Source organism: Marmota flaviventris, chromosome 11 (genome assembly GCF_047511675.1).
Source record: "Marmota flaviventris isolate mMarFla1 chromosome 11, mMarFla1.hap1, whole genome shotgun sequence".
In the NCBI taxonomy this organism is placed as follows: domain Eukaryota; kingdom Metazoa; phylum Chordata; class Mammalia; order Rodentia; family Sciuridae; genus Marmota; species Marmota flaviventris.
This window is the reverse complement of record NC_092508.1, coordinates 94,215,815-94,230,269: the sequence shown is the minus strand read 5'-3', so window position 1 is coordinate 94,230,269 and position 14,455 is coordinate 94,215,815. Positions and strand designations below refer to the sequence as shown.

The 14,455-nt window shown below is 40.5% G+C and overlaps 1 non-coding gene and 1 pseudogene across 1 annotated transcript; both read left to right on the top strand.

Moving 5' to 3' along the window:
- The first annotated feature begins 271 nt into the window (after window positions 1–271).
- Trnae-uuc (transfer RNA glutamic acid (anticodon UUC)) lies at window positions 272–343 on the top strand. Its single transcript has one exon. It is a non-coding gene; the product is annotated as a tRNA-Glu (tRNA).
- A 1,273-nt stretch (window positions 344–1,616) lies between these two features.
- LOC114093903 (dual specificity tyrosine-phosphorylation-regulated kinase 2-like) lies at window positions 1,617–3,245 on the top strand (annotated as a pseudogene).
- The last annotated feature ends 11,210 nt before the right edge of the window (window positions 3,246–14,455 follow it).

The following is a 14,455-nucleotide window of genomic DNA, read 5'->3' as shown; positions in this document are numbered from 1 at the left end:
GCTAACACTGCTGAAGACAGCAAAGTGCCATTCATTCGTCCTCCGAGCTTCTGCCTTAAATCCAGCTCCCAGCCAGACAGGGTTGGGGTGGTTGCGAAAGTAGGAGATTCCAACTCCAGCCCAAGTCCTGGCTTCCCGGGCTCACGCAGCCGCAGTCGCAATGAATCTCGGAGGCGGGGCGAACCTGTTAATGCGCAGTTGGTGGGAGAGGTGTGGCAGAGAGGCACACGTAAATGACAGATACGAAACTGGGGAAGAACCAGCCAACAGTTCCCATATGGTCTAGCGGTTAGGATTCCTGGTTTTCACCCAGGCGGCCCGGGTTCGACTCCCGGTATGGGAACAAGTCATGTGTTTTGCTTAAAAAGTGGCCAAAGTTTTGGCTACACACCACTGCAATGCCTCAGGTCAGATGGGGAATTTACTCTCCCTTCGGATCTGACGAAAGTGAGACCTTTTGAACTGGGCACTTTCAATCTGTGTTTTGATCGATGTGATCACTGTCATCTCGTTATAGTTGTCCATCAATAGCTTATTAATTCTATTAGATACATCTACAATATAGATGTGAATACTAGTATTCTTGACATATAAATAACTTTTAAAATATTTAAAATTTATTGACAACTTCCGATGTAGAGGGCAGAGTCTTTCAGTCCGCACTTCCTAGATGCTGTAACCCTCTCTCCTCTTCCACCCCTGGAGTGAAGAGAGAAGAAGGGGAGTGGGTGAGTGGGAAGAGAGATGGGGGGAGGGGGAAGGGAAGGTGGGAGGTTGGAGTGGGAGGAGAAGAGAAGGGGGAGGGAAGAAAGCGGGCGAGGGGAGAGAGGAAAAGGAACGCGGAGGGGTGCGGAGAGGGGGTTGCGAGCAGATGCTGTAGTGCCCCTGGCTCAGAGGGTGCACCTGGGTCTATAGAGGTAAGTACAGTGAGATCTCCGGAGGCACTGGGGAGCCAGGGGCTGGGAGGAAAAGTCATTAACAATTTTGCTTTCTCTACTTTTGCTGATGTTTTTCAGAACGAGGGATAGAACCCAGGAGTCCTTCTACCATTGAAATATATCCTGAACCACAGCCTCTTCACCGCCCCCCGCCTTTTTATTTTATTTATTTATTTATTTATTTAGGCACAGGGTTTGAACCCAGAAGCGCTTTGCCACTGATCCACATCCCCAGCCCGTTTTTATTTTGTATTTTTGAGACAGGATCTTGCTAAGTTGCTTAGGGCCTCACTAAAGCTGCAGAAGGGTGGCTTTGTGATCCTGCTTCAGCTACCCAACCTGCTGGAATCCCGGCTACTCCCCATCCCCCCCACCCCACGCCCCCATTAAAAAATTAAAAAATGGGGCTTGTGTGTGAGTGTGCGCAGGGTGTGGGCGCGCGCGAGCCTGGGAGGAGGATTTGGAGCTAGTAGGTCCTTGCATCACAGCCAGCTCTTGGCGCCCTTGTGTGAGGGACTCGGGGAGCCAGCCGTGCACAGCTGGGAGCGAGGCAGTTGCAACTGCGGGAGGAAGAGGAGGAGGGCTGCAGCGAAGGGGGCGAGCGGGGCCCGCGGAGGAGATGGCAGCCCTGAAGTGCTCCAGCGGCCATGTTAATGAGGAAACTTATGCAGAGGGGGGGACAGCCCTGTTCGCCAGCTTCAGGCTTTCCCGGGACTCGGTGTGGGGGCCCCGCCCCACCCCATCGCCCTGCCTCCTCTCCTGTCTCTGCACCCCACAGGATTGGTGGCACTAAGCTCACAATGAAGGATCACCTGCAAGTTAGCAGTCACAGCCACGGACAGATCCAAGATCAGCAACTGTTTGGGGATAACAGTAACTAGAGGGCAGTGCTCACGACATAACCAAATGGGCAAAATGGGCTTGCCAGGGGTGCAGTGCCGCAGCTGGAAAGCATTTACGGATGGCAGGGGAGTTCCACCTCTCTGAAGTCCATGGAAGGCATGGGGAAGGCAAAAGCCACCCCGGTGACTCCTGAACAAGCAGTGAAACAATATATGCAAAATTTAACAGCCTTCGAACACCATGAGATTTTTAGTTACCCTGAAATGGTAACTATTTGGACTTTGGTCCAAATGCAACGAAGCACCAGGGCATGAGAGGTGGACCCAACAATGGTGGCTATAATGATGACCAGAGATTATATGTGCAGGTGCCCCACAATCATGTGGCTTACAAGTATAAGATTCTCAAGGTCATTGCAAAGGGGAACTTTGGTCATGTTGTCAAGGCCTAAAATTACAAAGTCCACCAGCATGTGGCCCTGAAGGTGATGCAGAATGAGAAGCCTTTCACCAGTGAAGGAGATCCAAATCCTGGAACACCTGCCCCACCATGAGTGTCATACACAAGTTGGAGAATTTCTTCTTAGGCAACCACATCTGCATGACATTTGAACTGCTGAGTATGAACCTCTGAGTTCATCAACAGGAGTAAATTTCAGGGCTTTAGCCTGCCTTAGGTCTACAAATTAGCAGTGCTTGGATGCTTTGCTCAAAAACAGAATAATTCATTGTGACCTTAAGCCCGAGAACATTTTGTTAAAGCAGCACAGTAGAAGCAGTATTAGAGTGAGTGATTTTAGCTCGTTAGGCGCATCAGTGTGTCTACACATACATCCAGTAGCGTTTTTACCAGGCTCCAGAAGTGATACTCTGGACCAGGTACCCCATGTCCATTGATATGTGGAGCCTAGGCTGCATTTTACAGGGCTCCTGACAGGTTACCCACTCCTACTTGGGGAGGATGAAGGGGACCAAGTGGCCTGTATGACTGAACTGTTGGGTATGCCTTCCCAGAAACTGCTGGATGCCTCCAAATGAGCCAAAAATTTTGTGAGCCCCTAGGGTCATCCCCATTACTGCATTGTCACTACTCTGAGATGGTTATGTGGTCCTCAATGGAGGGGGAAGCTGAGGGGCCCACCCCAGAGCAGAGAGTGGGGAAATGCACTGAGGGGATGTGATGATCCCCTTTTCCTTGACTTCTAAACAGTGTTTTTAGAATGGAATCTCCTGGGCCAGGCTTTATGGCACCCCTGGCTGAGGAGGAAGTTGCCAAAGCCTCCCACTGGGGAGAAGACATCAGTGAAAAGGATAAATGAGAGCACTGGTGCTGTGGATTATGTTGATTTCCAAGTTAACTCCACCTTCCAGTTAGGCTTCTAAATTGAGGACTAATTTGGCACAAATGACAGATGCCAATGAGAATATTCAGCAGAGGACAGTGTTGCCAAACACTGTTAGCTGAGCTGGTAACCTGAAAGATATGACATAGCTGAGCCTTATTGAGTTGAAAAGGTGTAGCTCAGAACTGTTTTTTTTTTTTTTTTTTTTAGGTACTGCAGAGTAAACCTAGGGGTGCTTTACCACTGAGCTGTTGAATTTATCACAATGGAACCATCATGGTGAAGATTTAAAAAGAATAGAAAAGAAAAGCCCAGGAACTCTGCCAGTTGGCACATTGACATTGTGGACGTTCGTATCTTGTTTGCTTAGTCCAAAGCCTTCAGTTCAGACAAAGGTAGAGGAAGGAGAAGACATATTGATTCAAGTAAAAGAGAAGGTCTCTCAAGTTAGTCAGAGGAAAAGATTCAAGTAAAAGAGAAGGTCTCTCGAACTAGTCAGACTGAGGAAGAAAGTTTAGAGCAAAAAAAGCCATCAGGGGAAAAGTTACAACAGGAGACTGCTACTAACACCTTTCTATCACCAGAGGGTGTAAGTGTCCAGCCAACAGCGCCACCTCTACAGGAGACTGCTACTAACACCTTTCTATCACCAGAGGGCATTAAGTGTCCAACCAACAGCGCCACCTCCATATGCTGGGAGGCTCCCAACCCCTGCAGTTGATAGTTGGGATCCTGAGACAGGATCTCAAATATTAACATGCCCTGTATTTGAGCAGGCAGGAGGGCAGTTGGGCTCTGAAGGTTTTTCCTGAGGAGCTGTGTGGTTTGGTGTGTGTGGTTCTAAAAATAAAGTTCGTTTCTTTTGACAAGTGGCTCCTGAATTGTGCCCAGCCAGACTGCAGCACTGAGCTACATCTCCAGCCCTTTTTTATTTCATTATTATTATTATTATTGTATTATTATTATTATTATTATTATTATTATTATTATTATTTACCAGGAATTTAACTCAGGGGCACTCAACCATTGAGCCACATCCTCAGCCCTATTTTGTATTTTATTTAGAGACAAGGTCTCACTGAGTTGTTTAGCACCTTTGCTGAGACTGACTTAGAACTCACAATCTTCCTGGCCCAGCCTCCCAAGCTGCTGGGATTACAGGCACATGTGCCATGGTGATGGCTCACCACTTAATTTTAATGTAAGACAGTTTGTTTTTATAAAATACATGGGGACAATGCTTTAAGTTTTTGTACTTTCTGAAACTGTTTTTGTTTTCTACAAGTACGGTGAGCCTTACAGTATTTAGTGTGACAGAGTAATAGTATCAGTCAGGCCACTGATTACTTCATGACTGCCACGTACTTATAGATTGGTCAAAAACATTCACTATGTTTTTATGGTTCATATTATATTCTACCCCCCACTCTCTTCACACTCCATGTTCATGCACAGGTGTAGCATGTCCTGCTTCTTTTTTCCATAAATTAGTCTTGGGGGGGTAGTGGTGGTGGGAGGATAATAGTCAGAATGAAAATTATATTCTAAGAAAAAATACATCATAGAGATTTTTTCCTGATGTAATGATCAAACAAATACAAAATAAGATCCCCAAGGTTTAAATTGTCTAGTAAGTATTCTGACATTTTATAAGCTAGCAAGGCAGCATTTTGGTGGCTAAGTAGAAAATGAAACGTGTGTGTCCCTTCAAATTATCTACTCTGATTGGCAAACTGTTTTGTCAGGAAGCCTCCTATTACAAGATTGGCTATGCACCTAATTTTAGAAATATTTCATGACTGTTCCTCACTTCTCTGTTCTTTGTTCCTCTTTCACAACACATCTGTTATCTGCATTCCACTAGTCTTTTTCCTTTGGCTATATATCCCAGAATGTTAATTCAGAAAGAGACAGCTCAGTTGTGTGATTGTGACCACCACTTTATATTCCAGTTTAAAAAAAAGAATAGCAGTCTGGCTACCAAAGGTGGGGATTTCCATAGTTCCAAAGAAGATTTAGTAGGTTTGAGTGAGTTCACACTCTTCAGGTGCCACTGTAAGGTTCTCTTGGCCTGGGAAAGAATCAACTCTCTTAAAAAAAAAAAAGCAGGGTTGAAAACCTTCTTGGTGAACAGAAATCATAGTGGCCATTCAGTAAGGCCAGCTTTCACAATGCATTTAAAGGAAGAGAAGTTCAACTTCAAATTAAATGGTTTGACTTATTCTTTGCATGTTTAGAAGAACCACAGGATTTGCATTCTTCTAGGTTATTTTCTTTTGGATTGCACTGATTGTTTTTGTGGGAAAATAATGCTTTACCTGGGAAAGTAACTGTATTTTCTTCCTTTAATAATGATTAATTTAACAGTGAAAATTTCAGTATTTTATCACTATTGTATGAGCAATGGTATATATCAATTTCAAGGCACATGGAAAAAAATTTTAGTAGGTGAGATTTAATATAGAAAGATTTCTACCTGTTTGGACAATAGGTTTGGGATAGTATAAATTAGGATAAATAACCTTTTATATGCACAGATATTATACTTTCAATTTTTTTATTCTAATTTGTTATATATAACAGCGAAATGCATTTCAATTCATATTACACAATACAAATTTTCATATCTCTGGTTGTATATAAAGTATATTCATACCATTCGTGTCTTTATACACGTACTTTGGATATCGATGTCCATCTCATTCCACCATCATTTCTAAACCCATGTCCCCTCCCTTTCCCTTCCACTCCTTTGCCCTATCTAGAGTTCGTCTATTCCTTCCATGTTCCCCTTCCCTACCCCACTATGAATCAGCCTCCTTATATCAGAGAAAACATTTGGCATTTGTTTTTTGGGGATTGGCTAATTTCACTTAGCATTATCTTCTCCAACTCCATTCATTTACCTGCAAATGCCATGATTATATTCTCTTTTATTGCTGAGTAATATTTCATTGTGTATATATACCACATTTTTTTATCCATTCATCTACCGAAGGGCATTTAGGTTGGTTCCACAGTTTAGCTATTGTGAACTGTGCTGCTATAAACATTGATGTGGCTGTGCCCCTGTAGAATGCTGTTTTTAAGTCCTTTGGGTATAGACTGAGGAGAGGGATAGCTGGGTCAAATGATGGTTCCATTCCCAGTTTTCCAAGGAATCTCCATGCTTCTTTCTATATTGGCTGCACCAATTTGCAGTCCCACCAGTAATGTATGAGTGTGCCTTTTTCCCCACATCCACATCAACACTTATTGTTGTTTGTATTCTTAATAGCTGCCATTCTGACTGGAGTGAGATGAAGTCTTAGAGTAGTTTTGATTATGCACAAATATTATTGTATTGCTTGTAAACTGACTTACAAGTACTTAAAACTTGGTCCCAAGTGAGGCCAAGAAGGTTTCTGGTTCAGTTCTTTTAATATGAATCCTCTCTTACTTTATGATAAAAAAAAAAATTGTAGTTTTGAAAATTTTTTTTTAATTTATTTTGAAGCTTTGCTGGTTGATGGTGGAAAAATATGTTCAGGAAATATTTCAGATATTTTCCAAAAAGAGTAATAAGATTAGCTTATTAATAAGATAGTAATTTTGATATTTGCTTTACTATTTAAAGGTGTCAGTGATAAATTGATTTGTATTTCTCTATTTAGAAATTATAGCTTATTTCCCCTAGTCAAATTCTTTAGCTTATTGTACACATTTATGTGTAATCCATGAAAATACAATATGTCAGTAAGTTGTATTTTAAATAATGCTCATATGATGAAACTTCCAACCAGTGGTTTATAGGACTTAAATACCGTGTATTTATTGAGATTTTTTAGCTTAAAGGCTTAAGAATATAAGACTTGGTTTAGTGACTTTGTAAAACCATGGGTCTTTTAATAATGGTCAGCTTCTTAAAGTTATTAAAATAAATAAAAAACATATAAAGAACATTTTCCCTTTACAATTTTCCTTTTCCATTTCCACTCTCATTTTCACATTGTTGTTCAAATACATAATACTGAGCATGTTATTATTAATTTCCCTATAAAATGATTATACATACAAATTTACACTAAATTATAAAAAAATGTTTGTCTTTTCTCTACCACACAAAATTGGTTCTTATCTTTACTCACAAATGCAACTGGAAACTTTTAAAACAAAGTATAATGTGCAGTGCTATGGACTTTTTTTTTTTCCTTCTTCTTACCCATATACAGTGAAAGTTTCTTTATTCATGAGAGTCACCATGTTTCAGCATTTAGTGACAGAGCTGCTTTAAAAAAAAAAATTCTGGTTTGATTATATTATAAGAAAAAGAAAAATGTTGCATCTTTGCAATTCAAAAACCTAAAAATTAAAGGGCTAGGCTCCCAGGAGTCTTAGAAACAGTCCTTGGTCTCACAGGTTACCACTGTTTGAGCTGTTGTCACATTTAGGAATAGCACAATGTTGTCTTGTCTTTGGTTGCAGTCTCATTTGGCTCTGTTTCTTGTACCACCAGAGTGTTCATTACCACTTCAGTATATTGCTACAACAATGAAACAACTGTGATGCAAGACCATGTAGAATAAGAGTAGAGGAGAAATTGTGCCCTTAGTGTTAGCAATGTGCCTTATGTTCTGAATGCCATGTTGTAGGGCATGCATTTTTTTGGCCTCTTTAACTCTTTGAATGCTAGGCGGTAAGGATGGAACCCACCTCTGCAAAGATATATTTGTTTTAAATATATCTAATAGAATTATTATCAGGTGTTGAACAAGATAACCATTGGCAAGTTACAAGGGAATTCCTGTGTTAAAGTGTCCTTTGTGGGGTTGCTGGAGTTGTGGCTAAGTGGTAGAGCACTTCCCTAGCACAGGGTGCGGGGGAGGGGAGCTGGGTTCAATCCTCAGCACCACATAAAAATAAATAAATAATTAAAGATATTGTGTCCAACTACAACCAAAAAATAAATAGTAAAAAAAAAAAAAAAGAAAGATGTCCTTTGTTGTATCTTAACATCAGACTGATCTTTAAAAGTATTTTTTTTTTTGTTATGCGAACACTAGACAAAAACCAACTGTATTTATAAAAGTTTACCTCAAACAATTTGATTTAAAAGTGTGATTAATCTTAGGGCATTTGATATGAAGCAAAGTGCATTCCTTTTATATGTGCCTGGTGTTATGCTCGAATTCGGGACCCCCAAAAGACCACCAGAGACCCAAGATCGATGTAAGCAGCAAAGAGGTGATTATTGCGAGCTAGCTCGGTCCTCCGTGCGCACACAGCAACTGGTGACGCTGAGAGGCCCCGAGCCCAGGGTTTGCAGCAGTTTTATACATTCTTTGGAGAAGGCGGGGACCCCCACGTACATCATAGCATCTCTTAGCAAATCATCACACACCTCGGGAAAATCAAATAACAACTCTAAAACATGATTAGCACATTCACTGGCGGGAACAAGTTGGTTAGGGGTGATTGGTCAGTACAAAAGGGGTATTCATTTGAACTGATTGGTTTAGGCCACGAGGGGTGTACGTGCTGAACTACATGGTTTCCCAACATGTTATCAACCACCATAAACTACTGGGAGGGTCATCTGGCATCCCAGGTATTTCCCTGTCTCATGCAGATTGGTGACTGCTAGGGGGTTGCTATGGGTCCCCACCTAGCCTGACTGAGTCAGGGACACCTGGAGCAGCAGATCTCTCCTGTTATTTGTAGATAAACAACTTAGCAGGGTGGGAATGTGCCTAGGAGTGTTCTGTGGGTCTTTCCAAGGACAAAGGTCATGTCCCTCCCTTGGACAGGCTTTGCTCTGAGGTAGAGGCTGGTTTTTCACCTGGCTCCAGGAAGGATAGCCAGGGATTTTTACAATTTTGATGCAAGGCACTTAAGCCACTTTTAAACTTAATGGGTGATTTGGAGTCATATTAAATGACTCCATCAGAATGTTAGAAAGCATCAGTAACATTTGGCCATATTGGAATCTTAAAATACAAGTGTGATTTATTTTAAAGACAGCATTCATTTTTGTATTTTTTTTTAATCAAGAATATTTCTGGTAAGCAGGAGAGTTTTTAAAAAATCTGATTTGTTGGTAAAGGTTTTAATATTGCCCAGCAATATTTTGAGACAGGGTCTTGCTAAGTAGCTCTTAAAAAAATAAGTATTTGTGAACTCTTTGTTTCTTAGGGGCTTTTACATCTCTCTGGTATGGGCATAGACAAAATTAATTGTAATTATACTCAGCTCAACTGCTACAGTGATGTCTAGGCAGTGGCTTGTGTTTTTATTGAGCAACAACTGAGACATGACTGTAATATTACGTAATTGTGTGTACTGAAAATATGTGAAAGTGGTTGAATGTGAACTGTGTATATATGTTTGTAAAAATTTCTGTAAGATGCTGCTGTTGAAGCCAGATTTAAAGTTAGGTAGTCAGTGTAGTTAGGTAAATCGGGTCTAATACCAAGTGAAATCTAAAATGGAGGCCATGCTGAGAATGATTCCAGGAAACACAGGACAGCTCATGGAATGTTAATGAAGTCCTGAAAAGGCCCTAGGCCAAAGTCCATCCCAAAGAAGTGTTAATGAAGTCCTTCCTGCTCAGACTACTTCTTTGGCCCACCTGTGTCCCACCCCTCGGGCCTTCCCACCTACGTTCCATCACTGAAAGAAACTATAAAATGGAAAGACAACCGCACTTCCACGGATTCCACCTCTTGGGTCCCCTTCTTCCTCCGGGAGAAGTCTTTTCTGCTGTCCTTTAATAAACTTCTAATTTCTACTCTGACCTTGCCTCAGGGTGCTTCTTTGGTGTTATTCTTCAACATTGGGGAAGCAAGGACTTGTCACCGGTCAACAGCGGTAACACTGTCACAACTTCACATGAAATATGTTCTAGTGGATTTTAATCCTGGTGGCCAATTCTATGATACTGTATGTTTTGTACAGCTGATGACAGGAGTAAGACTTCTGTTTAGTGAGTATTTGTTAAATTTTATTGTTGTGGCCAGAGATAATTTCAGAATAAAATTTCAGTGTCCTCCCTTAAAAAAAAATGTATTTGAGACAGGGTTTTGCTAAATTGCCAGGACTGGTGATCCTCCTGCCTCAGCCTCCCAAGCTGCTGACCTAGGTGTCTACACATGCACTGCATTCTCATCAAAAGGAGAACCAAGTTTACAAAGCCCCACTCAGCAGTACCTTCTCAGTTTTTCACTCCTTTTTGCTTGCTACTTCTTTCTGTTAATACAGGAAGATTTCACTCAGGGTTGAGGTCCTGTTTCCAGAGGTGTACTACCCACACTCATTAGATCATTCATTCCTGCCTTCTGTTTGTGAGAAATTATTGCTGCAATTATTAATTTTTAGCACACCAATTAAGATATAATTGTTTCTTGTTGAGCGTGTAAAACCCCACAGTTCACCAGGTGCAGAAGTTGCTCCTGGAGCCAGTAACTGGTAGGGAAATGTACAGGGCAATTGACTAATTGCCCTGGACTAATGAGCATACTGGTTTAAGAGATAAGAACTGCTGGGCCAGGTGCAGTTTTTTTTTTTTTTTTCACACCCCTGTAATTACAGCCATTCAGGAAAACTGAGGCAGAGGAATTTTAAATTCCAGCTCAGCCTGAGCTACTTAGCAAGACCCTGTCTCAAAATAAAATGAAAAGGGCTGGGGACATAGCTCAATGGTGGAACCATATGCCTAGCATGCCCCAGGGGCCCTGGCTTCAACCCTCAGTACCTCAAGACCATAAATAAAAGTTCCCAAGACTGGGAAGACTCAGTTTTAAGTGACCCCCACACTTTCATGGATTTTTGTCTTCAGGAATCCTACCAGTGAGTCAGGGTGATGATTATGAAAAACCCCACTGAAGAGAGGAGGGGAAAAGTAACCACTCTACTTACTTAACCTGGGAAAAGAGAAATACAGGGCTCCAGCCCTTTCTAGCCTTCCAGTTTCATCTAAGGGGAGAAAAGGAAATCTGGAAACAGTTGTGAAGGTCACTGCTCAGGGGTCACAGTCTCACTAAAAGGCTGAGATCATGTGTTTATAGAACACTTCTTTTGCCTCAAATTTTATCACATCCAGGGCTTTTTTTTTTTTTTTTTCCCATAGCTTTGTTTCCAACCATATCTATAGATCTAATCATTGCATTAACCTTAAGGGTTTGTTAGGATTGGTAATATTATCTCCTTGTTGTAGGTAAGAACACAGAATTTCACAGACATTAGAATTTGTTGGGTTAAGCACTAATCCGTGCCTCAGAAAACCTCCCATTAGATAAGGAGTATTTATGTGATAATGAATGAAATGGAGAGGGGAAAGTGGCCACTTCCCTTATCTCCAATCTTTAAGTGAGGATTTAAACAGAGTGACCTTGGTTGTAAAGTAAGGGAAAGTACCTATACATCATCTGAAAAGATCCACCTGAGCAGTGGGCATTAGACCTGTCCTATATATTCCCCCTGCTTGTAGGTGAGGTCCAGCTGTTCCTCTCCACTAAGTCCTCCAGGTTCTTTCTTTGGGATCAGTAAACAGTATGCTTGGGGTGTTTGCAACCCTGAAGTTGAGCAGGGTTAAAATAATCAGAGGTCACAGAGATAAAATATTGCCTCATACTATTGTGAGCATGAGCCAGGATGAGATCTACAGCTTCTATTTCCTCAATTCTAAGACGTCAATCAATACCTGTAAAAGGTACTGTGGATTTAAAATCCACCTTGCAGAAGGGGAAAAAGAGAAATGACTGATGTTTCTTTTGAAATCCATTGTAGGTGGAATATTCAGTTAGGAAATGTTACAATGTGAAGATAAAAGTTCTTAGATTTGAGAAAATATGGTGATTTTATATAAAATATAGATATGTCTGTGTATTTATGTAATTTATGATATTCCAAATTAAAAAACCTTTTGGTGGTAATTACTTGAAGTCATAAAACCTTCATAAAAATATGAAAACATTATCCAGCAAACAACACTGGCATATTTGACGGAAAATGAGGTATAGATGATTGGAAACTGCATGAAATTTGAAAAATATCTGCTAAATCTCTATTTAAATTTAGTCTTTTTTTCCCCACTTGATCCTAGAAACTAAAAAATTAATAAAAGTTCATACAAGAGCTCAACATCTTAAACAAATTCCACAAAATATTATTCTTTCCTGGAGTGATTCTATCATTTTCAAGTAAATACCACAGCCTATAATTTTTGAAACTACTGATGGAAAATAATTCATCCCCAACTAATTCAGCATTCTCAGAATTTGAATATTTTGGACCAATGTTCATTTGCCCTATACTTGCAATTCTTAATCTTGCATGTGCTGAATCCTTCCAAATTCCTTATCTTTATTTGGACTTTAAAACTATAAATCTCAAAGGTTTTTTTTTTTTTCCCAATTACAAAGGCTTTATCAGTTGCCAAACTAAAAAAGATTAGATGATATTAAACTACTGAGGTAGGATATAGGAAATAATGATAGGTAGAAAGGAGATAAACAGGAAAGGAAAGAGAGACCATAGCTTTAAATGTAAAAACTCCATGAACTTCCTCACCTTCACCCCTAATCCTGTTTTCCTCCAGGCTTGACTTCTTCAAAGGATCCATAAATCTTAGAATACTGTAAGTCTAGTTAATTAGTGTTTATGTGCCTTTTTTTTGCATAGGGGTATGTGATGTGATTACATGTTTCTCTCCTTTGAGCTCAAAACCAATTCAAAAATAAAACTAGGAGGTCAGATCAATATCGATAGCTGTTACTCCTCACAAAGCTGTTTTGAAAAGTATGACCTGACCCTTTGACCAAAAAAGAATTTTCTAATATTTTCTCCTGCTCTTGACTTTGGAACCTGAACATAAAGAAGGTTGGTCAACAGAATATACACTTACCCAGATGATGCATACAGGGTCTTCACCTGCTTTCTACCTCTCTTATACGGAGTCCAGGACAAAAAGTGAGATTGTATGTACTTACTGATTACTGACACATTAACCTCTGTAACTGGCAAGCATGGACCAATAGATTTAAGACTTGTACCATCCACCACCTCAATCACTCCTCCTTCTACCTCTGGGAAAGGGCCAGTTCAAGGTGAAGAATTGGCAGTGTTTCCACTCAGGACTGTTAGAGACTGAAGTTCTTGTCTATATGTAGATAGGAATGTGATGAGAGGGAAAGGAAGTTTCTCTTATCATTAACTTTATTTAATTTACCTAATATATGCTTAAGGTTGCATCTAGAATAATTGACTTTTGGAAAGAAAATTCCCCTCACAATTATTTTACCTTGGACATTTTACTTTTGTGGTTAGAGAAATGATGATGATTTGTGGTTTTTAGTTACATTGAACTAATGCAGAGACTCTCAATATGGAAGTTCAGGGAGTTTCTCTTTCCTTTTTACTGTTTCAGGAGCCATCAGCTATGTACTTAGTCATTGTGTGGGGCTGACCAGAATGGAGATGAGTCCTCCAGAGGGGTCGCTGTGGTCTATGGACTGTCTGCCATAATTCTTCTATATCTGCTCTAGCATGCAACGAGAGGATAAGAGTGTCAGGCCCTTTCTCATGACTGTAATAACCAGCCTCAGAATTGCTTTCAAGTGTCAATATCAATAGTGCCTGATAGGGGATATTACTCCCTTTGTAACAGAATGAAATTTAACCCCTATCTCTCACCCTGCACAAAACTCAAAGTGGATCCAAGACCTAGGCATTAGATCAGAAACCCTGCACCAACTAAAAGAAAATGCAGGCCCAACACTCCATCATGTTGGCTTAGGAACCGACTTCCTCAATAAGAAGTGCAAGAAGTAAAATCAAGAATCAAAAACTGAGATGGTATCAAACTAAAAAGCTTCTTCACTGCAAAGGAAACCATCAAGGGCTGGGGATGTGGCTCAAGTGGTAGCGCGCTCACCTGGCATGTGTGCAGCCTGGGTTCAATCCTCAGCACCACATACAAACAAAGATGTTGTGTCCACCAATAACTAAAAAAAAATATTTAAAAAAATTCCCTCCCCCTCTCTCTCTCTCTCTCTCTCTCTCTCTCTCTCTTTCTCTCTCTCTTCTTCTCTCTTAAAAAAAACAAAGAAAGAAAAAGAAACAATCAAGAACATGAAGAGAGCCTACAGAATGGGGGACACAATCTTTGTCACCTGCACCTCAGATAGAACATTAATCTCCAGGATATATAAATAAAGAACTCAAAAACCTTAACACCAAACAAAACAAAGCAAAGCAAAACAAAACATAACCCAATCAGAAAATGGCAAAAGAATGCAGAAGAAGAAATACAAATGGTCAACAAATATGTGAAAAAGTGTTCAGCATATCTAGAAAT